General features: G+C 39.0%; 1 pseudogene across 1 annotated transcript in view; it reads right to left on the bottom strand.

Annotated features, from left to right (window-relative positions):
- Window positions 1–10,328: 10,328 nt before the first annotated feature.
- LOC308419587 (secernin-3-like) overlaps window positions 10,329–23,903 on the bottom strand; it is a 30,600-nt pseudogene continuing 17,025 nt past the window's right edge. Inside the window, exon 2 of the transcript in view lies at window positions 10,329–11,578. The product of the transcript in view is annotated as a secernin-3-like (transcript). The remainder of the gene's footprint in view (window positions 11,579–23,903) is intronic.

Raw genomic sequence — 23,903 nt, 5'->3', positions numbered from 1 at the left:
ATTTAGCTTCTGTATATGGTTTCAGATTTGAGAATAAAGTAAATCACTCAAAACAGAAATATTCATCTAAAGAGATAGACTTTAAATAGAAAGGCAGTTCCCAAATACTGGAGAGATTTTCAGAATATGACATTTAAGAAGTCTTAATAAGTAAAGGCTTTTCTGACAGAGAAACACATCAGCTCCTGGCAGCACTCCCAGTCTATTTGGGAAAAAATGATGGGCACTGAAGAACGCTACCTTGAGTTTATTTCAAATGTGGCAAAGCTGGCTATTGGGTGAAAAGCTACCCACTTACCTCTACTGCAGAAAAAATGCAGACTATACTGTGGACTCGTGGGGCACTGGGAAGTTGATTGTCCTATTTTGTTTTCACAAGATAGGACAGTTCTTGAGAAATCCTGCCTCATAGGAATGTCTGTTAGAGCTTCTGGGATTGACAACTGAAGGTGGATGCCACATTGACACAGAGAAATATTTGGTGACTCTCCATGAAGCCAACAATCAGTGTTATTTTTTTAGATTGGAAACTACTTGCTCTACACTTCCTATTTATTCAGGCAATATTTTTCTTTCTCGGGTCTCTGATGAAGTTGAAGACTAGATGGTTTAGCCTTACATTTTTCATTATCAGAAACAGAAAAAAAATTGTTCACAAAGAGGTGTACACTTATAAAGGTGAATGACATAAACCCTTAACTTGTTGGATTAAAGAAAGTATTTTAGGTCTAAGAAGATGTTTTGGGGTTAACAAATGCAAGTTAAAAGACAAAGAGGATATGAAAGCTTCAATATTGATTGAAAGCAATTTAGGCACAAAACTTTAGGCTCACTAAGTTAGATAACGGAATGTCTTCTCCATGTTCAAATAAAAATGGGCTGAGTATTGTGACTGTAATTCATATCTGACTGATCTCACATTTTTCTTACTGTATGTGGCTTATTAATGTTAAAATTAAAGCTATTTCTTTGACAAAAGAGGAAATGTTGGGGTGACTCCCTTTGTATTAAGGTACGTCAATTTTTAATAGTTAATTCTATACTGGTAGAGAGCTAAGTGCTGGCAGGATTTTAGTACTGTCATTTCTATAGCCCATTATCAGGTTTTCCATTTTGTAAATGTTTGTCCTTCTCACCTGCTGAAGGCAATCTAAGGGATATGTCAGGTTTTGTCTCACTGATGATTGGATGTAATAAAAAGCTGGGGCAGGAAGTAAGTGGGCAGAAATTTCAGGCATAGAGAATGACATAGGGAAAGGCAAGCTGAAGAAGAAGATTCAGAAGAGACATGGGAGGAAAGATATCCAGATCAGAACAGGGCAGAGTGGTAAAGAGCTTGTCACCTAATGGGTCTCAATTCTGAAATAACGGAGTTAAGTTTAGAATAGATGAGAGAATGACCCAGCAAAATGCCTAAGCTTTAAACTGTGGTAGAAGTCTCGATGTCCCATTTATACCTCAGGCAGCTCTTCGAAAATTTCCACAATACTAGCATAGTTTTAAATCTTTGGTATGCTAATTTTTAGTTACTGTTACTCAAGACAACAATAAGAAGAAACAACAAAAAGGGCAAAATACATGAAAAAATGTGCAGCTTAGAAAGAAAAAGATCACTAAGAAGTTTAATGTTACAGCAAAGTCGTGTACTGAAAAAGACACTGACATAGTTAAGAAAATAAATGTTATTAAATAAAAGCCTCCTTCCTCTGTACTGTAGAGATGGAAATTATTCTCAGGACAAGACTCTTCCAAACTAAAGCTCCAACTTGTAAAAGAGATCTTAATAAATCTCCTCCTCATACAAAACAACAGCATAAAGAAGCTACTGTAATTGGTTCAAGTAGGCAGATGAACTTGTCAGGGCAACTCATGTGGCACTGAATTTGGAGAAATAAAAAGTTGTAAGATTCAGGGTGATGCATCCCACTACCATCAGGAATCATGGCCTTCCCCCAGAGAGCTGAGCACACAGAGGAGACTCAGGAGCACTCTCTCTCCTGATCTCACAGGTGAGTGTCCACTTTCTCTTCACTGACTATCTGAGGAGATACAACAAAGACCTTTCAGGGTACAGGTATTGAGGTGTAGCCTGGAAATATACTGTTCTTAAATACATTTGTGCTCAGAGCCAGAGATGGTCCATTGTCATCAGGTTTTGTGCCCTGCCCATAGCAATTTGGGTATCCAGTAGGAGTATCTCTTCAGAGCACATGGGCCCAAAGACATAGAGAAGAGACAAGCTTGATTCAGAAACAAGATCACCTAAATCAAAAATAGAAAGATGGCAAGAAGCAAGCGAGCAAACCTAAGGAACAGAAACCGAGACAACCTGGCAACATCAGAATTCTCCTACCACAGAAAGTAGTAAATGTCCCAACACACGAGATTAACAAAACTTGGACTTAAAATTATGCCTCATGTTCATGATGGAGGGCCTCAAGAAACTCATTAATAACATCCTAAAAAAATTACAGAAGAACACAGGTAAACAAGTAGATGCCCTTAGAAAAACACAGAAAAATACAAGCAAAAAGGTGAAGGAATTGAACAAAACCATCTAGGATCTCAAACCCTAAATAGAAACAATAAAGAAAACACTGTAGGGAGCTGTTTGTGCCACACCCAAACATGGCGCCGGCTTCCCGCCGAGAACTCAGCAAACAGAGCTGTTGCCCAGCCAAGAGACTTAATGCGCATGCGCCACATATGTCATAGCCTGCTCTCGGGGCATACTATTGAGTTACTGGAGGGCGCACCAATCAGGTAGCAACATGAGTCTCCTGGGCATATATAAGCAATGCTTTTCTCTCTCACGAGGAGAAATCCCCTGCTCAAAGGAGAAGTCCCCTGCTCAGGGAGATCCCCTGCTCAGAGTATTGTACACTAAAGGTTGTTTGCAGAAGAATCCTGTGGTTGCACGCCTTTTCCTACCTTCGGGAATTGGGGCGCACAACAAAACACATAGGGAAACAACCCTGAAAATAGAAAACCTAAGAAAGAGCTAGGGAGAAATTAGGTAGCAAAAAGAAGTCAAAGAATTAAAATTTGGAAAGGAAGAAGTCAAAATACCACTCTTTTCAGATAATATATTATCCTTAAGTGACCACAAAAATTCCACCACAATACTTCTACAGCTAATAAACAATGTCTACAAAGTAGCTGGATATAAAATTAACTCAAACAAAACAGTAGGCTTCCTCTACTCAAAGGATAAACATGCTGAGAATGAAATTAGGAAATCCACACATGGTCACCTCTCCTCTGGATGTAGGTCGCCCCAGTGCACTGAATAAATAAACCTTTTGCTTTTGAATCAATCCCCAATCTCTTGTCTCATTCATGGGAGCCTCAAATAGATAAGACTCAATTTGGGTCTTACATTTGGTGCGTTTTCTGGGAAGAAATGAGACTCTCTGAAGGGAAACAAATGACCGATGAATCAGGACACAGGTCTCAACAGGCCTCAAGGTCAGGTACCGAGCAGTTATTTTGTCTTGTCTCATTGTCTGTCTTCTCCTTGTTTTCAGTTTTGGTTTGATGTAGAGCATCTGTAAGTCATGACTCTCACCAGAGGAAGCTGGGAAGTTGGGGTTTTTTTTTGTTTTGTTTTGTTTTGTTTTGTTTTTTGTTTTTTTTGTTTTTTTTGTTTTTGGTTTTTTTTTTTTTTTTTTTTTTTTTTTTTTTTTTTTTTTTTTTGACTTTGGAGTGTCTGAAGGATGCTTCAGGCCCCATTTGGGACCTGACTCTGGCCAGTGGGAGCTGGAAAGTCATCTGTTTGACTCTGTGTCAGCATTTGCTGTCAGGGTAGCTTGTTTACTTGTTTTCTTTGCTTGTGGCAGGGGCAATATCTATATGTTTGATTGTCTTAATCTATGTTAATAGTATCGACAAGAGCCCACTGAGTCTTGTTCTCTACCCTTGGTGGGGTAAACTGTCTATGTGTTGTTTGTTTGTGTCATTTGGTTTAACATCTGTAAATCCTTTGACCAGTCAATCTGGTGACCAGTAAGTGGCACACAGACGTGCCTTAACGTTGCAGCTACAAACAATCTGGAGGATGCTTCAGATTCTCTGGGAATTCTAATAGAACCCCACTGGTCAGTTTTAGAGGCTGTGAATTTTGAGAAGCACACCCCAGTTGATTTTAGTGGCTGCCTGGAGCATTCATGGCAGGAATGTCCAGGATTGTGAGAACTGCACCTGTTTGTTTTGGTTTCTGTTTTGTCTCTGTGGACTTAGACTGATGTTATTTTTTAGAGATGAGACAGAGCATCTCTATCCTTTTAAGTTATAAGCTTAGATTGCTGAATTGATGTTGAAAAGAGAAATGTTTTCTGTCCAAGTGCGGGTGAACACCCTGATCAGATTCTTCACATCCTTTCCCATCAACCCAGATCTTCACTTTACAGAACTTGATGTCATCTAAGATAGAGATTCTACAGGATATTTCTTCCCATGACCTTTTTCTCCTAGATCCCCCTTTTTCTTATAATCCTAAGGAGCTTTTAGATTTTGTTTTGTTCACCCACCAGCCTACCTGGGACGATTGCCAGCAGCTTTTGCAGATTCTCTTTAGCAGCATATTATTCTAGAGGCCAGAAAGAATGTCCCTGGGGCAAACAGGACTTCCACACAGAACCCTGCTGTCATAGATTAGAGATTCCCTCTCTGACAACCAGATTAGACTACAACTCTCCTGAAGATAGGGAGCACCTAAATGTCTTACCACCAGGCTCTGTGGGGGTTGCAGGATAACCCACCAATTTGACAAAGGTACATGGAGTTAGGCAGAGACCAGACAAGTGACTAGCTAGGCCTTTTATAGTCCAGTAAAGGTATAAGGGAAAAAAGCTTCAGAACCTAGAGTGACTATAGGATAAGTTGTTGTGGGATTTAGTGCAGGTTGTTCAGAAACTTTACCATAACAAGAGATTGAGGAGAAGAAGGAGCAAGAAAATAAAAACAAAGAAGATATGAAACAGAGAGAAAGAGAAAGAGAGAGAGAAAGAGAGAGAGAGAGAGAGAGAAAGAGAGAGAGAGAGAGAGAGAGAGAGAGAGAGAGAGAGAGAGAGAGAGGTTTAGACTCCCTCCCTCCTAACCTTGAAAGTGGAAGAGAAACCTCTTCAATTCCTTGTAGATATAGGGGCTCAGTCCTGGTACAAACTGAGGGAGCCATGTCAAACAAAAAGTTTTGGGCTCAAGGGGCTACCATCACCAAACAATATTCATAGACTACCTGAAAAACTGTAAATCTTAGTGTGGACCAGATATCCGATTGATAGTAATGCCAGACTGTCCTTGCCCCTTGTAGGGGAGAGACCTTCTGCTAAGATGGGGGCACAGATTCACTTCCACCTTTATGAACCACATGTTAGAGGGCCAAAAGGGGAGTCCATGCAGATTTTAACCATCTGCTTAGAGGACAAGAAACAACCCTTTGAGCAAAAACAGCCTGCTTCAGATAAGATGGACTGGTGGCTACAGGTATATCCACAAGCCTGGGCAGAAACTGCAGGAATGGGGGAGGCTAAGAACCAGCCTCCTGTCCATATAGAAATGAAAGCCCAGGGTAGCCCGATAGCAGTGTGTCAGTGCTCCATGTCAAAGGAGGCTCAAGATGGGACCAAGCCACACATTGCCCACCTACTCTAACTAGGAGTTCTGCATAAGTGCCAGTCAGCCTAGAAAACACCTCTCCTACTAGCATGGAAACCTGTAGGGAGCCGTTTGTGCTGCACCCAAACATGGCGCCGGCTTCCCGCCGAGAACTCAGCAAACAGAGCTGTTGCCCAGCCAAGAGACTTAATGCGCATGTGCCACATACGTCATAGTCCGCTCTCGGGGCATACTATTGAGTTACTGGAGGGCGCACCAACCAGGTAGCGACACGAGTCTCCTAGGCATATATAGCAGTGCATTTCTCCCCCACATGAGGAGGAGAGGAAGACAGTAGAGAGATTGCGGGAGACCCCACGTGGAGGGATGGCGGAGAGATACCACGTGGAGAGAAACCCGATAGGAGAGGTTGCGGGAGATCCCACGTGGAGAGAGACTCAGTAAAAGAGATTGCGGGAGGTCCCACATGGACAGAGACTGGACAGAGAGATCGCACGTGGGGGACTGCGCATGAGAGGTGACCTAGACAGTAGAACCCTTTAGGGATTCCCTGGCTCAGAGAGGAGTTTCCTGCTCAAGAAGCCCCCTGCTCAAAGTGCTGTACAATAAAGGTTATCCGCAGAAGAATCTGTTTGTTTGTTGCACGCCTGTTCCTAGCGGCGGGAAGCGTGGGTGCATGGCAGAAACCTTAAAAGAAGATCTCAGAAGACAGAAAGATGCTTATGGATTGGCATGATCAAGATAGTAAAAATGACCATCTTGCCAAAAGCAATTTCCAGATTCAATGCAATCTTTATCAAAACTCCAACTCAATTCTTTATAGAGTTAGAAACAGCAATTTGCAAATTCATTTGGAAAACAAAAAACCCAGGATAGCATAAACTATTCTCAACAATAAAAGAAGTTCCAGAAGAATCAAGCTGTATTCCAGGGAATCAGTCCCAATAAAAACTGCATGGTATTGGTACAGAGACAGGCAAATAGATCATGGAATAAACTTGAAGACCCAGAAATGGACCCACACACCTATGGTTACTTAATCTTTCAAAAAGAAGCTAAAAACACTCAATGATAAAAGGACAGCATCTTCAACAAATTGTGCTTGCTCAACTGACAGTCAGCATGCAGAAGAACACAAATGAACCCAATTGTATCTCCTAGTACAAAGCTCAGGTCCAACTGGATCAAAGACCTCCACATAAAATGAGATACACTGAAACTAACAGAAAATAAAGTGGGGAACATCTTAAAACACATAAGCATAAGAGAAAATTTCTTGAACAGAACACCAATGAATTATGTGCTTAGATCAGAGATCAATGGGACCTCATAAAATTGCAAAGCTTCTGTAAGGCTAAAAACTGTCAAAAGCACAAAACAACAACCAACAGATGTGAACAAGATTATTACCAACCCTAATCTGACAGAGAGCTAATATCCAATATATACAAAGAACTTAAGAAGTTAGACTCCAGAGAATTAAACAATCCTATTAAAAATGCGGTACAGAGCTAAACAAAAAATTCTCAACTGAGGAATATCAAATGGATGAGAAGCACCTAAAAAAAATCTTCAACATCCCTAGTCATCAGGAAAATGCAAATAAAACAATAGTGAGATTCCACCTCATACCAGTCAGAATGGCTAGGATCAAGAACAGAGGTGACAGCAGATGCATGCAAGGCTGTGGAGAAAGGGCAACACTCCTCCATTGTTGGTGGGATTGTAAGCTGGTACAACTACTACCTGAGCTTCTAGACATATCACTCCTGGGCATATACACAAAAGATATTACAATATATAACAAGAACACAGGCTCCACCATATTCATAGCAGCTTTATTTATAATAGCCAAAAGTGAGAAAGAACCCAGATGTCTTTAACAGAGGAAAAGGAGCAGAAATTGTGTACATTTACAGGTATTAGAAACAATGACTTCATGAAATTTCTAGGCAAATAGATGGAACTAGAAGCTACCATCCTAAGTGAGGTAACTTAGTCACAAAGGTACATTCAAGGTATGTACTCACTTATAAGTGGATACTAGACCAAAAAGCTCAAAATACCCATGAAACAATTCACAGACCGTATGAAGCCCAAAAGGAAAGAAGACTAGATGTTGATACCTCAGTCCTTTTTAGAAGGGAGAAGAAAACACTCAACAGGAGAAAATAAAGGGACAAATAGAGGAGTAGGGATTGAAGAAAAGATCATTCAGAGACTGCCTCACCTAGGAATCCATCCTATATGCAACCACTAAACCCTTGCACTATGCTGATGCCAAGAAGTGCTTACTGGCAGGAACATGATATGGATGATTCCTCAGAGGCTATGCCAGTGCCATACTGACACAGAAGAGAATGCTTGCAGTCAACCATTGGACTAAACACAGAGACCCCAATGAAGGAGCTAGAGAAAGGACTGAAGTAGCTGAAATGGTTTGCAACCCCATGGGAAGAACAACATTATCAACCAACCAAACCTTCCATAGCTCCCTAGGATGAAAACACCAACCAATGAATATAAATGGTAAAATTGCATATGTAGTAGAGGATAGCATTTTCTGACATCAAAGGGAGAAGAGGCCTTTGGTACAGTGAAGGCAAGTTTGCCCACTGTAGGGGAATGTCAATGTGCTGAGGTAGGAGTGGGTGGCTGAGAGCGGGAGTACATTCATGGTAGCAAGTGGAGAGGGAGGAGGAACGGAACTAGGAAAAAAGGGGATAAGATTTTAAATGTCAATACAGAAAATATCCAGTAAAAAGAGGGGAAAAACAATTATTTTATGACTGGGGGTTACCACAACATGAAGAGTTTGGGTAAAGAATTACAGAATTAGGAATGTTGAAAGCCCCTGGTGTTGATTATGAGGCCTAATATTTATTAAACACTATTACATAAATATGGTTCTTTTGACATTTAAAAAAATTCAGGGTGACATGAAAAGGACCTGTTGAATGTTGCATATTTTTATGTAAAATAAACTTATTACTTTTAATTTTTATACAGATAAAACTTGAGAAAATGTAAAAATTTATAAAATACATGCAATGGCATTAATTACTAATTGAGTATCCACTCTGAGTATATTGCAGCGAAAATCTCTACAAGCTAACTCACATATCCATATAATCCTTGTAATTTCTTTGGGTTTTAATCTTCCATGTCTACTAAGTTATACAGATAATTTACTCAACCTTACATTTCTGTTTGAATTCTTTTCACCAGTATTTGAATATTTATTTAGCAAATATTATATAATATCAAAGCATCTAAATATAATACTGAACAATGGGCTTTCATGGAACTTCTATTCTATTATGAGATAGATAATTAAATGTATGACTAATTTGGAGTCACATATCATCTTGATTATATGGAAGGAAAGCACTTAAGAAACTCATTTAATAGCAAATTCTAAGACTAAAATCAATTACTTATATGAATAGAAGGCACAAGCTGATAATGAAGTGTATCTATTGTTGGCATTTGTTAAGGGCTGAAACTTACCTGAAGAACAATGAGCCATTAAGAGGTTAGACTTGGGTGGTGGGTATGGCTGGACAGATGGCTCAGAGTTAAGAGCATTTGTTGCTTTACACAGGTTCTAGGCTTGGTCCCCAGCACCCACATGATGGCTCACAGCCATCTATAACTCCAGTTCAAGAGGATCTCACACCCTATTTGGGCACTAGGCACATATTTCTTATAGACACACATAGAAGCAAAACACTTATACACATAAAATAAAAATTTTAAATTAAAGAAAAAAAGTTTAGATTCCTTATTAAGATAAATAAATAAAATGCACCTGATTAAAGAATGGGCCAATATCTACACACTTCATCAAAGAAGGTATACAAATGGATAATAAGCATATGAAAAAAAAATGCTCAGCATCATATGCCAATTGGTACTACAGATTAACTGAAGAACAAAGTGCAAAGCCATTGATTCTAACCCTGTTACCTAAATAAGTGAGAAGCTGACCAAACTCTAACAAGCTGACAACTGGCCAGGACACAATGGTGCTGCTGCAGGATGAAGAAGACCGTGTGGTAGTTTCTCACTCACACCATAGGATCTGCAATATCTCAGTTCCATCCAAAATGGGTTGAATGCTTAGAATTTACAGCAAATTCCCACAGATGTTTCTCACAATTGCTCTTCATTAGTGACCAATCCAGCTGAAAGAATTATTCTGTTAAGAAGAACGGAGCTAACATGGCATAGAGAGGCATGGTGAAAGCTGTGTACTGAAGAGAGCAATCCCAAAAGACCTCCTGTAAGATGCAACTACTGACATTCTGGAAAAAGTAAAACTGTCCAGATAACAAAAAGACTAATAGTTACTGAGGGGATGAGGGAGATAAAAAGATAAACAATTAGAGCTGTAAGTTCACTGCTCATCCAAATCTTGACAAAGTTCACTTTTGAGTTTAATAAAAGGGCTTTAGTAAATGTGTGGCAGGGTCAAAGCATGTAAATCTAGACATTTGTCTTGTTGAAGCTGATTAATATTTGCATAAAACACAAAAATGCACTTAACATACTGTCTACTGTTTAAGAAAAAAAAAAAAAGCCTTGGACTTTCTTAATGATAGCATGGGCCAAGCATCATGTCTATGCTTTATGCAACCAAATACTAATTACTGTGGTCTCAGTAAGAATATCTCTTAAGGAAATAATCAGGTCTCCTTAAAGTAGTATCATCAGCAGGGTAGTGAGGAAGAGTTCTTACCACATAGTGATAATTGAGAACTAATATTTGACTGATACATTTTAATTTCATCTTTTACATACTGAGAAAAGAGACAAACAGTTTTATTTACATCAAGGTGTCTGTTTTGGAGGATTGATTTATCTCTTCAAACATTTCTTTTTCCAGCTTCTTCATGTTGTCCAATATTGTCTTGCCTTTTCCCTTAGGGTTACTTATCATTTCCAAGGCCCGTTGATGTTTCAAGTTCAAATGTTGGTGATTTTGTATCCAAAAGTGGTGAAACATGTGGTACAAATATTGAAAGGCTCAAAAGCAGACCTCTCAGGATGCAGAATCTCTGTAAAGAGGTGGATGCAAGGAAGGATGGGATCCAGAGGTAAAATTGAAAACATGTTTACAGTGGTTAGAAATTCTCTCTTCATTTTGGTGCCTCTGTGTTGGTCTCGAAGAATTTCTATCATTGTTTCAAAAGTTATATTCCCTGCGTGTTTATCCAGAAGCTTGTATATGCTTGGTGAAGTTATCATCACAATTGTGTCAATATAAGAATGTGCTGCAGTAAAACTGAACTTCTCTTCAACATACCACCATCACCTCTGCTTAGCGTAGTTACTCGTGTCTGATTTTTCCTGGTCAGTCTTGGTTGTTATGGAAAGCTGATTGGAAATATTATGAACCTCTTGAACTTTTCTGCTGCCCAGTACTTCCCTGAAGTCTCCAGAATTCCAGCTTCATTCTAGTAAGCTATCAGGAAACTGTTATAATAGCTGAATTCCTCACCCTCCACACAGTTCCCACCTTGGCCATATCTTTCTAATAAGTCAACATTAGGTAAAAAAAAAAAAAAAAAAAAAAAAACTTTTTTCAGCTCTTTAGCACTTTCAAGGCCAAACTCGAGAAGGTCCATGCCAAAAAGTGCTTCCTCATTAGAATATCTTTTCTTCCCCACACAGCCACATTCCCAGTGCAAACTCCATGCTCACTGGTACTCATTTCTGCCCCCATAGCCCAGCTTAGTCATGAAGAACAACACCAAATGTTTCCGGAACTAGATCAACTTCTGTAAAAGTGTACTTGAGATGTTTCTTAGTTTTTCAAATCACTGTGAACTGCAGCTGTAAGGTAAATCCCTTCTTGTACTTCATCAGAGTCTGTCTGAATTTTTTTTCAAAATTCCTCTATTTCCAATTGTTGATAGAGGTAATGCCACAAAAGTGTCACAGGAATAGTGTTTTGTTTCTCAGCTGTGCACTGCATATTTTACTTTTCTTATTATATGGGGCTTGAATTAGAATAATATCCATAGTCTCATGTAATTTTTTTGTTATTTTCCATTGATTATTCCATTCATTTATATTTTAAATATTATCCCCCTTCCAGTTTTCCTTCCACAAGCCCCCATTCTCTCCTCACTCCTCTCTGCCCCACACCTGCCCAAACACTCCTGCCCCAGTGACCTATTATTCCTCTATCCTTGATCAACAAGTTTCCACAGGACCAAAAGTTTTCGCTCCCAGTGATGCCAGATAAGGCCTTCCTCTCCTATATATCCAACTGGAGCCCTGGGTACCCCCTGCTTCTTTGATCAGAGTTACCTTGGTTAAGATGTTTCTCCAGAGCAACAGACACATTTAAATCCACTTTGCATCTCAAATTCTGCCCCTTCTCCTCTTCTCTCCCTCCAAAGTCCCTCCACAGTGTCCTCTTACCTACTCAGAGAGTATGTAAGTCCTCTGAGTATGCCCCCACGCTAGCACATCAAGTTAACATAGGTCAAAGTGTTTCTTTTTCCCCTGAAACCAAACAAAAAAGTAGAGTTAGGGAATAAGATTCCACAGACAGGCAAGAGCTTTAGGATAGCCTTTGTTCTAGTTGGTCAGGACCCATATTAAGACCAGACTACACATCTGCTACATACATGCATATGCAGGGGAGCCTAAGTACAGTCCACATATGCTCTTTGTTTGATGGTTCAGACTCTGAGAACCCAAAGGTTCCATGTTAGTTGACTCTGTTGATCTTCCTGTCACCCAAGCCACATCCAAAGTTTGGTTCTGGGGTTTTGCATTTATCTGAGTCTTCTTAAGATTTTTAGAAATTTCTTCTCCTATGCAATTGACATCATAAACATGAGATCCAATATCAGTTGTATCCCCTTTTTTATTGGAGCTGATCTTGCTTTTAAAAGTCTAATCAACTTCTTGCATTCTAAATTAGGGTTTTGAAAAGCCAAAGATTCAATTCATATAATCCATAATTCTGAGTCTGATATTCTATTTATAGCTGAAGTCAATCTTTGCAAAAAAAAAAAAAAAAAAATCACTGAAGGCTTTTTTTTTTCTTTTTTTTTTTTTTTTCTTTTTTTTTTGTGGCTTAGATAATTTTAGCAAGTCCTCATTCCTGAGCATTTTTCACATTTATCCCAAACACGTAAAACTGCTAAATGACATAGTGCCAAAGTATTATCATCCAGTTCAAACCGGCTTTATAACTCAGTTTATTTACCTTGCCTAGCAACTCATCCTGGGAAATGACAGTATTTCTGGCCTGACTTCATTGTTTTTAGGCCTATCTTCCTCATCCCACAGTGTTTACAATTGTGACAAAGGAACACCTTCCAAAATTTTGTTGCAAAATTTTTCAAGTCTTGGGGGATAATTCTATTCGGATTTGTGCATAAATTCAACATCTTTTTTACATACAGTGAATGCATACTTCAGAAAATGGTTGCTTCTTTATTTTTACTAAGACCTAATAGGTCTAAAGAATTCCGTTTAATTTTTTCCATCATCTTGGAGGTACTTATCGTAGGCAACTAGGTTTGTATGTAATCCCTGGATGAAATAAGGTTAGTTTTCTAACAACCTTAAGCTACCCTCTTTCGGTGTCATTATGAGGCAGCATGTTAGGCTCCTGTTTAAATTTCTTTGTATTTGAGTATATTTCTGAGGTTTCTCTAAGGCTGTGCAATAAAGGTGTGGCTAGGGTTGAGCTGCACAAGAAGAAAGTACTTGTTTATAATAAACAGAAAGCTCTTGGGTTAAAGATCTGGGCTAGGAATAAATTACAGCACCAGAAGAATTTTCTTTTGTTTTTTGTATTTTGTTTTATTCAGTAAGTAACACAATCTTGAGGTTTACAACGTGATCAAATATCCTGCAACTTAAGTTAGCAATGTTCCTTACATTATATAAATTAAGCTTTCTGACAATTGTTCCGGTTGTTTTCAGTCATGTCTGAGTGCATCATCATGGGACTCCCAAGGAACATCAGAGCTGGGCTCTTGAAGCTGTTGCACATGGCCAATAGGGACCTAAAATCCACTAAGAAGACACCTGAGCCTTATCACAAGGGATGAATTCTCCATCCCTCTTGTAACATAATTTATGGCATGATATCTCTATTCCTGACCTTGGCTCATTGTCCTAAGTGCTGCTGAATGGAAGGCTTGGTGTCAAGGGGTCACCCCACAAACAACAGAAACACTGAGTTCACCTAAACAGGAATCATTTATTGAATGCACACCCCAAGACTGGTCAATCATAGCAGCAGTTCAAAATCGTGTACTAGACATTTCTCAGGGCCAGCACAGTGCAATAACCACAGAGTTCATGCACAAGTGCTGGAAATGATGGCCTATGAGGGTCCTGACTCAAGCCATCTTAGACATAATAGTTCATAGTGAAATTGAATTTGATGGTCTTATGTGAAGCTTATAGTTGTGGAATTTCACAACATTAACTAGCCTCATAACATACAGAACATAACAGGGTATGTGGTCAGCATGATCTTGCTCTAAATCAATCTTCTCTTTCAATCCATGTCCTGGAGGAATATTACAGCAGCAGTGTAAAATAGCTGGCTGGCATGTAACAAATTTGCTATAGTTATGGTGGGCCCAAGACTTATCAGGAGGAACTTTGTATCATTAGGAAAGCTGTATGCCTGACCTTACCATGGTCAGACAAGGTCCATGGCCTCAACAGGAGCTCCTAAGATGAGAACCAGGTCTAAGCACAGAGAAGCCAGGACACAGTGCTGGTTTCCCACTCTTCACTTGTGCTGCATTTTCCACTAATGTAATTGTATAACCACATACAGTGTGATCACTTAGTATTGATACCCGTCATCTTTAATGAGGGCAGCAATTGCTTCACTACACCTAATTCTATGTAAAAAATTGGGGCTCTGGTGTTTGTGTGGTTTGTGATGTGACTCATGAACCTGAATAAAAGATGTTAGACCCTTGCTCTGTCAACTAAGTTAATACTATTGTCCTACACCTTCCTCCTTAACACCCTCAGTTCTGTTGAATATTTTATTTTATTTTTTCAGACATAATATGACTGCATAGCTATAAACAATCCCGATTTGGTGACTTTGGTGTGAAGAGGAGAATCCCACACTTAGCCTGAAAGCATTTTTACTGGTGGCTCCCCTACTTCAGTTTTCTCTGCCAACAGATCTTCAGACTGTTGCCAGCACCGTGGTGACTGTAACTTTCTCTCATAAGGCAACTTGGGGAAACTTTCAAAAGTTAAACACAAGGCTTTATGACTGTGCCCCTTTATGATTGTAACACACACCCACAACACAATCCTGCAGGCTACTGCTGGATGTGATTCCATACACCTGTACCTGATGAGACAGGAGAACATTTGGCAGCATATTCAAGCTGGTGTGATTTCTCATTAGTTTCAAAGGCTAATATTGCTGAATGAGTAAAATTTCAGTTAGGGTAAAACATTTCTGGTCAGAATTTGGAAAGGGAACACTCAGTTCCATACCCAGGAATTACTTATTTCCAATCAAGTCTAGAACAAAATCTGGTTTTGTTAGGAGGAGGTGCTCAATGACTATTTCCCAGAAAAGTCTCAAGGAAAGGGCACCCCAGCTTCCTGTCAGTATAGAGAAAACATTAGCAGGGAGGCAAAGGCTGTTCCCTCTGACATCTGCAATCCCTTCTGAGATATTCTCTTGTCTCCTGGAGAGTTCTTGTCATCTCCTGTGATGTCACCAGCTCTGTAGTGACAACAAGTACACAAGATTCTCTCAGTCCCTGTCTACATGTTATGTCCAAAGATTTGTTTTGTGAGCAGTGTTTTTGGGAGAGTGAAGATAGATTGTACAGAGACTAAGTAGATAGAGAAAGAAGCTGGCCTTTCACCTCAGAATAATAAAGGACAAAGGAAGTGGTCCTGGGAAATGTGGAGGACGTCCTGAGCAGTGAATGGTGAGCTTCCTTGCAGGGGTGGGCTTGATCTGGCATTTCTAGCAATAGGGCAAAGGAACTGGAGTCTCTGGTAAACTAATTAATTTCTGTGATTATCACAGTTACTGAAAGTCAAGGATGTCAGAACATTAGATTCTCCATCACCAAAGGCAGGAAGGAGATAGCAAGGCCAAAGTTGTTATTCTGCGAACTCCCTGCCTTTACATTTACTGTCATTGGTGATGTTACAGTGGGATATAATGAGAACACTTCAGGAGTCATGGAGGTTCTAACTTATCCCAGTTTAGGGCAGGGAATCAAGGTACTTCACTCCCATTGCTTCTTTTACTTCAATGGCTATCTGGCAGTAGTAACAGGGGGAGAAATGACAGTGACTTTAGATTTCTTTATCAGAGGTTGTGGGTGGTAGGCATTTCTCCACAGTAGACAAAACCTAACAGAGGAGGTAGACCAAGACAGAGATTGGATCCTATTGCCACTTAAGGGGTGTTTGGTCTTTCAGTAGGGAAATTGATTAGTCTGATGACCATGTCCTGCATGGCTCTTTAATCCAATGTTATAAGCCTAGAGTAGCATGGTAGGATATCTGAGAATCTCCAAGTATTCAAGTACTTTCAGATGGTGAATTTATCATCTGACTTCTGAAATCACAGTACTGAGTTCTCTGAGGCAAGTTGTACCTTGTGTGGTTAATTATAATCCCAGAGAAGCCATCACTGTGGTCATCGTAAGAATGTGTAGAGGGGCAGAGGAAACACCTGGCTGCCTACATCTTCTCTGTAGAGTGATGGGAGATCTGAGATCCACTGAGCAGGCATCTCAAACCTGGACCAAACTCTTTGTGTTGATACTGGTTTCCAAACATGTTCTTTCTGTTTGGGCCTCAGTGTGGTCTGTCTACACTCTGTGTTCTCACCATGTAAGTTCACTTACGTTCATTCACCTACAGAGGCTGGCAGACAGACATTATCCCCTGCCACTGTCCTAAACAAGAAGAACGTTAAAAAGGAAGAGAAGAGGCTGACCAGAAAGCTGCAGCTCATTACCGAGAAGAGAACAAGCTGAGAGATTGCCTAATCTATGTCACAGAGCGGGCCATAAACAAGAGGTATGAATTGCTCCAAATGCTGTGTTGTCAGTCTTGGGTCTGCAATGCCACCCTCATCTTATCCTTTTAAGGTGTTGGGTTCTAGGAAGCTGAGTCTCCAGAAAGTCCCCGTACTAAAACTCATGTATGAAAATACTTCAAGGAGGCATGGCAGAACCTGAAGCTTAGTCAGGAATGAGAATGGAAATGTGCTCTTCTTCTTCCTCCAATTAGAAAGCTGAACTGTGGTCTGATTGAAGAATCCAGGTATAGAGACAGTGGAGAGTGAGTTCCCAGTGTGCATTTGGAATGCCCTTGACTGGTGGTCGCTTTGTAAATTCAGAGGCTGTGATTTTGTGTTGAGTACCTGCCTGGCAGGTGACCAAGTGCTCAAAGCTCTTGGCAGCAGCAAGAGAACCTTAGCCCCACATTGTTCATCTCAGAGTTCAAGTAGAAGGCCTGAAGAACATGGCTGTTATTCTGTGTCTCTGTGTCTTATACTTTGAGACAATAATGTTGCATGCCTTTCTTCTGAATCTCGTTGGGATCTCTCTGTTTGTCTCTGTCTCTATCATTTTCTGACTCTAGTTACTTTTTTAATCGTATGGGTGTGTCTGTGTGTGTGCATGTATACATGCATGTGCAAACCTTTTATATGTTCATATTTCCATCCACACTTTGAAATCTAATGGCCTGTGTTTTACGTGTATGACAGCTTCAAGGTGAAGTCAGTGCTGAGGTCTGGGAGCCCCCACTTTAGTCAGCACCGCTCCTTTGCTTTTGTGTTCACATTTGTCTGTGAATTTGTTTTCCTTGGTCCTTTTCTGGTGTGTTCAAAGACATCTATATATAATAAGACAGCTTATATAATAACATAAATAAATCTTTTTTAGAAAGAGTCCTGCAGTTAAGAGGAATGCAAGGTGCATACCTAAACATAATAAAAGCAATAAACACCAAGCCAATAGACAATATCAAATTCAATTTAGAGAAACTTAAAGTAATTTTACTAAAATCAGGGCCAAGACTCACTATCTATTCACCATAGTACTTAAATTTTTAGCTAGAGCAATAAGACACCTAAAAAAGATCAAGGGAATACAAATGAGAAGAAAAAGTCGGATTGCTATTTACACATGATAAGATAGTATATGTAAGTGATGCCAAATGGTCAGCCAAAGAACTCCTACAGCTGTTAAACCCCTTCAACAAAGTTGCTAGATACAAAATTAACTTTAAAAAAAGTCAGTATGTCTATTTATTCAAAACAACTTTTATAAAGGACCACATTTAATTGGTGTTGGCTTACAGGTTCAAAGGTTTAGTCCATTATCATCATGTCAGGAAGCCTTGCAACTTCCAGATAGTCATAGCACTGAAGAATCTAAGAGTTTACATCCCATAATAAACACCAACAGGATAAGGCTCTGTCTTGGGTAACCTGGAGGAGAGTACCAATTTCCTCCCTCATGATAACACACTTCCTCCAGCAAGGCTATATCTTCATAAATTAGGCCTTACATCTTAATAGTGACAGTCCCTGAGTCAAGTACCTTCAAACAACCACATCCAAAATAGTGAAAACAATCTGGTTCAATAGACGAACTCATGGAAGTAACACTATTTCTGATTTTAAAGCATAATATAGAAAAATAGCAAAATCTCTTTTCAAATGGTCTAGCTTATCACAATTAAAATATCTGTCATCTTGAATTTATTTAAAAAAATTAGAAGGTACTTTTCCTATCCAATTAGCATCATAAATGTGAGATTCAAAATCAGTGGCTTATCGAACACTTTCCTGTATCAGTGGTTGTCTTGCATTTCAGGTTTAATCACTCTTTTGCATTCTGAATTAGAACTTTATCAAGCCAAAGATTTAATCCACATTTTCAGACTTTTGAATCTAAAATTATTTTATTTGTAGGTGAAGTCAATCTTTGCAAAAAAAAAAAAAAAAAAAAAAAAAAAAAAAAAAAAAAAAAAAAAAAAAAACAGTGAAGGCTTTTTTTTTTTTTTGGGCTATGAATAATTTAAGTAAGTCACTTGAACCTTTTTCCTGAGGATTTATCCTATTTATCCGAAGTATTTAAAGCTGCCATGTGACAGAAAGTCTAGAGTTAATCATCCAATTCAAGATGGCTTTATAACTTAGTATATTTACCTTTTTTGTGAATATATGTATATTTTTTGTTTTCTTTATTTCTTGGACTTCATACAGTCTGCGAGTTGTTTCTGGGGGAGTGCAAGCCTCTGGGGTTAGCATCCCACTATCAGTGACTGCATATTATGTCTGTTCTTTTGTGACTGGGTTATCTCACTCAGGATGATCTTCTCTAGATGCAGCCATTTTCTTAAGAATTTGGTTAAGTCATTGTTTCAGGTGGCTGAGTAGTATTCCATTGTGTATATGTACCAAATTTTTGTATCCATTCGTCTTCTGAAGGACATCTGGGTTCCTTCCAGCTTCTGGCTATTATAAATAGAGCCGCTATGAACATTGTGGTGCATATATCTTTGTTGTATATCAAAGTGTCTCTGGGGTATATGCCCAGAAGTGGAATAGCTGGGTCTACAGGTAGTACTATATCCAATTTTTTGAGACAGATTTCCAGAGTGGTTGTATTAGCTTGCAACCCCACCAACAGTGGAGAAGTGTTCCTCTTTCTCCGCAGCCTCACCAGCATCTGCTGTCATCTGAGTTTTGGATCTTGGCCAATCTGACTGGTGTGAGGTGGAATCTTAGGGTTGTTTTGATTTGCATTTCCCTGATGGCTAAGGATGTCGAGCACTTCCTCATATATTTCTCGGCCATTCGGTGTTCCTCAACTGAAAACGTTTTGCTTAGCTCTGTACCCCATTTTTTAATAGGGTTATTTGATTCTCTGGTGTCTAGCTTTTTGAGTTCCTTGTACACCTTGGATATTAGGCCTCTATCTGATGTGGTGTTGGTAAAGATCTATTCCCATTCTGTTGGTTGCCGTTTTGTTTTTTTGACGATGTCCTTAGCCTTACAGAAACTTTGCAATCTCATTAAGTCCCATTTGTTAATCTTTGACCTTAGAGCTTGAGCCATTGGTGTTTTGTTCAGAAAATTTTCTCCTGTGCCTATGTGTTCTAAGGTTTTCCCTACTTTCTCATCTAATAGTTTCAGTGTATCTGGTTTAATGTGGAGATCTTTAATCCACTTACACTTGAGCTTTGTACAAGGAGATAAGAACAGGTCTATTTTCATTCTTTTGCATGTTGAGTGCCAGGTGGACCAGCACCATTTGTTGAATAGGCTGTCCTTTTTCCATTGAATGTTTACTGCTCCTTTGTCAAAAATCAGGTGACCATATACATGAGGGCTCATTTCTGGATCTTCTATTCTATTCCATTGATCGACCTGCCTATTTCTGTAACAGTACCATGCCGTTTTAAGCACAATTGCCTTGTAATATAGCTTGAGGTCAGGGATAGTGATTCCCGCAGATGTTTTTTTGTTGTTGAGGATGGATTTTACTATTCTAGGTCTTTTGTTATTCCATATGAAATTGCACATTTATCTTTCCAATTCCATGAAGAACTGGGTTCGAATTTTGATGGGGATTGCATTGAATTTGTAGATTGCTTTTGGTAGGATGGCCATTTTTAAGATGTTGATCTTTCCAATCCATGAGCATGGGAGATCTTTCCATTTTCTGAGATCCTCCTCAATTTCTTTCTTTAGAGGTTTGAAGTTCTTGTCATACAGGTCCTTCACTTCCTTAGTTAGAGTCACACCAAGGTATTTCATAGTTTTTGTAACTATTGTGAAGGGTACCTTTTCCCTAATTTCTTTCTCCATATGTTTGTCCTTTGAGTATAGGAAGGCTACTGATTTGTTTGAGTTAATTTTGTATCCGGCCACTTTGCTGAAATTGTTTATCAGCTGTAGGAGTTCCCTGGTGGAATTTTTGGGGTCACTCAAGTACACTATCATGTCATCGGCAAAGAGTGATGTTTTTATCTCTTCCTTTCCGATTTGTATCCCCTTGATCTCCTTTTGCTGTCTAATTGCTCCAGCCAGGACTTCCAGTACTATGTTGAATAGGTAGGGAGAGATTGGGCAGCCTTGTTGAGTCCCTGATTTTAGTGGGATTGCTTCAAGTTTCTCGCCATTAAGTTTGATGTTGGCTGTTGGTTTGCTGTATATATCTTTTATTATGTTTAAATATGGGCCTTGGATTCCTGTACTTTCCAGGACTTTTAACATGAAGGGGTGTTGGATTTTGTCAAATTCTTTCTCAGCATCTAGTGAGATGACCATGTGATTTTGGTTTTTAAATTTGTTTATATGGTGGATTACATTGATGGATTTCCTTATGTTAAACCATCCCTGCATCCCAGGGATGAAGCCTACTTGGTCATGATGAATGATGGTTTTGACGTGTTCTTGGATTTGGTTTGCAAGGAATTTGTTTAGTATTTTTGCATCAATGTTCACAAGTGAGATTGGTCTGAAGTTCTCTTTCCTTGTAGGGTCTTTGTGTGGCTTAGGTACAAGGGTTGTTGTAGCCTCAATAAATGAGTTGGGTAATATTCCATCTGATTCTATCTTTTGGAATAGTTTGGCGAATATTGGTGTTATATCCCCAATAAATGTTTGATAAAATTCTGCACTGAACCCGTCTGGACCTGGGCTTTTTTTGGTTGGGAGGCTTTTGATGACTTCTTCTATTTCTTTAAGTGTTATAGGGTTATTTAGATGGTTTACTTGGTTCTGGTTAAACTTTGGGACCTTGTATCTGTCTAGGAATTTGTCCATTTCCTCCAGTTTTTCCGATTTTGTGGAGTATAAGTTTTTGTAGTAGGATTTGATGATTTCTTGAATTTCCTTAGTTTCAGTTGTTATGTCACCACATTTCTTTCTGATTTTGTTAATTTTGATACTCTCTCTTTGCCCTTAAGTTTGTCTGGCTAGGGGTTTATCAATCTTGTTGATTTTCTCAAAGAACCATCTCTTTGTTTTGTTGATTTTTTCAATGGATCTTTTTGTTTCTATTTGGTCTATTTCTACCCTAATTTTGATTATTTCTTGCCATCTACTCTTTTTGGGTATATCTGCTTCATTTTGTTCTAGGGCTTTTAGCTGTGCTATCAGGTTGCTATTGTGAGCTCTCTCCAGTTTCTTTTTGGAAGCACTTAGGGCTATGAGTTTTCCTCTCAATACTGCTTTCATTGCATTTCATAGGTTTGGGTATGTTGTGTTATCCTTTTTGTTGAATTCTAGAAAGTCCTTAATTTCTTTCTTTATTTCTTCTTTGACCCTGCTATCCTTTAACAGAGCGTTGTTTAGTTTCCATGTGTATGTGGGCATTTTGTTGTCTTTGTTGTTGTTAAAGCCCAGCCGTAGACCATGGTGATCTGAGAGGATGCATGGGAGTATTTCAATCTTCTTATATCGATGAAGGCTCGTTCTGTGTCCAATTATGTGGTCAATTTTCGAGAAGGTGCCATGGGCTGGTGAGAAGAAGGTGTGTTCTTTTACTTTAGGATAGTATGTTCTGTATATATCTATTAATTCTAGTTGGTTCAAAGTCTCTGCTAGTTTTGCAGTGTCCTTGTTCAGTTTCTGTTTCCCTGATCTGTCCATTGGTGAGAGTGGGGTATTAAAGTCTCCCACTATTATTGTGTGGGGTGAAATGTGGTTTTTGAGCTTTAGTAGAGTTTCTTTTATGAATGTGGGTGATTTTTTTTATTTGGAGCATATATGTTAAGGATTGAGAGTTTTTCTGACAGATTTCCCCGGTAATGAGTAAAAAGTGTCCTTCTTTATCTTTTTTGATAACTTTTGGTTGGAAATTTACTTTATTCAATATTAGAATAGCCACTCCAGCTTGCTTCTTGGAGCTGTTTGCTTGGAAGTTTTTTTCCCATTCTTTTACTCTGAGACAATGTCTGTCTCTGTCTCTGAGATGAGTTTCCTGTATGCAGCAAAAGGCTGGATTTTGTTTATGTATCCAGTCTGATAGTCTATGTCTCTTTATTGGGGAGTTGAGACCATTTATGTTAATAGATATCAAGGAATAATTGTTTCTGTTTTCTGCCATTTTTGCTTTTTTGAGTTGAGTTGTGTCTGTGTTTTTTTCTTCTTTTATTTTTCTTGTTTAGGAGTTTTCTTGTTTTTATTAGGCTGTATTTTCACTCTTTGTATTGGGTTTTCCACCTATAATTCGTTGTAGTGCTGGGTTTGTGGTCAGATATTGTGTGAATTTTGATTTGTCTTGAAATATCTTTGTCTCTCCATCGATGGTGATTGATAGTTTTGCTGGGTATAGCAGCTTGGGCTGGCACTTGTGCTTTCTTGAGGAGTGCATGATGTCTGTCCAGGCTCTTCTAGCTTTCATAGTCTCTGTTGAGAAATCGGGTGTGAGTCTGATTGGTCTGCCTTTATATGTTACCTGACTTTTTCCCTTACTGCTTTCAGTATTCTTTCTTTACTTTGGGCACTTGATGTTTTTACTATTATGTGTCGGGAGGTATTTTTTCTCTGGTCCAACCTATTTGGAGTTCTTAAGGCTTCTTTTATGCTCGTGGTCATCTCATTCTTGAGGGTAGGGAAGTTTTCTTCTATGATTTTGTTGAAGATATTTACTGTGCCTCTTAGTTGATATTCTTCTCCCTCTTCTATTCCTATTATCCTTAGGTTCGGTCTTCTCTTTGTGTCTTGTATTTCCTGGACATTTCGGGTTAGGAGCTTTTTGTTTTTTGCATCTTCTCTGGCTGTTTTGTCTATGTTTGCAATGTTGTCTTCTGCCCCCAAGATTCTCTCCTCGATCTCTTGTAATCTGTTGGAAATGCTTGCTTCTGTGACTCCTGATTTCTTTTTTTGGTGTTCTGACTCTAGGGTTATCTCTTTTAGCACTTTCTTTATTGTGTCAATTTCTGTTTTAATTTCCCTCTTCCATTCCTTTATTTTTTTGGTTCTGTTTTCCTCTCGTTCTTTGAGTTCTTTGAGTGTTTTTCTTGTTTCTTCTTTAATAGCTTCTGAATCTTTTTGCTTTTCCTCTCTTTCTTTTTTAAGTAACTCTATCAGCGTCTTTAGGCATGATTTCAGGTCTGTGTCTTTTTTTTCTGGAGTGTTTGGAATTCAGATGTTTGCTACTATCAGAGAGCTGGGTTCTGGTGTTGCTAGATTGTCTTGGTTTCCTTGGGATATACTTTTTCTTTTTCCTCTTGCCATTTTGTTATCAGTGATATGTTCTTGCCTTTCCCTTGTA

The sequence above is a fragment of the Micromys minutus genome (assembly GCF_963924665.1).
Source record: "Micromys minutus genome assembly, chromosome: 4".
Classification (NCBI taxonomy): Eukaryota; Metazoa; Chordata; class Mammalia; order Rodentia; family Muridae; genus Micromys; species Micromys minutus.
This window is presented reverse-complemented; position numbering and strand designations above follow the sequence as displayed.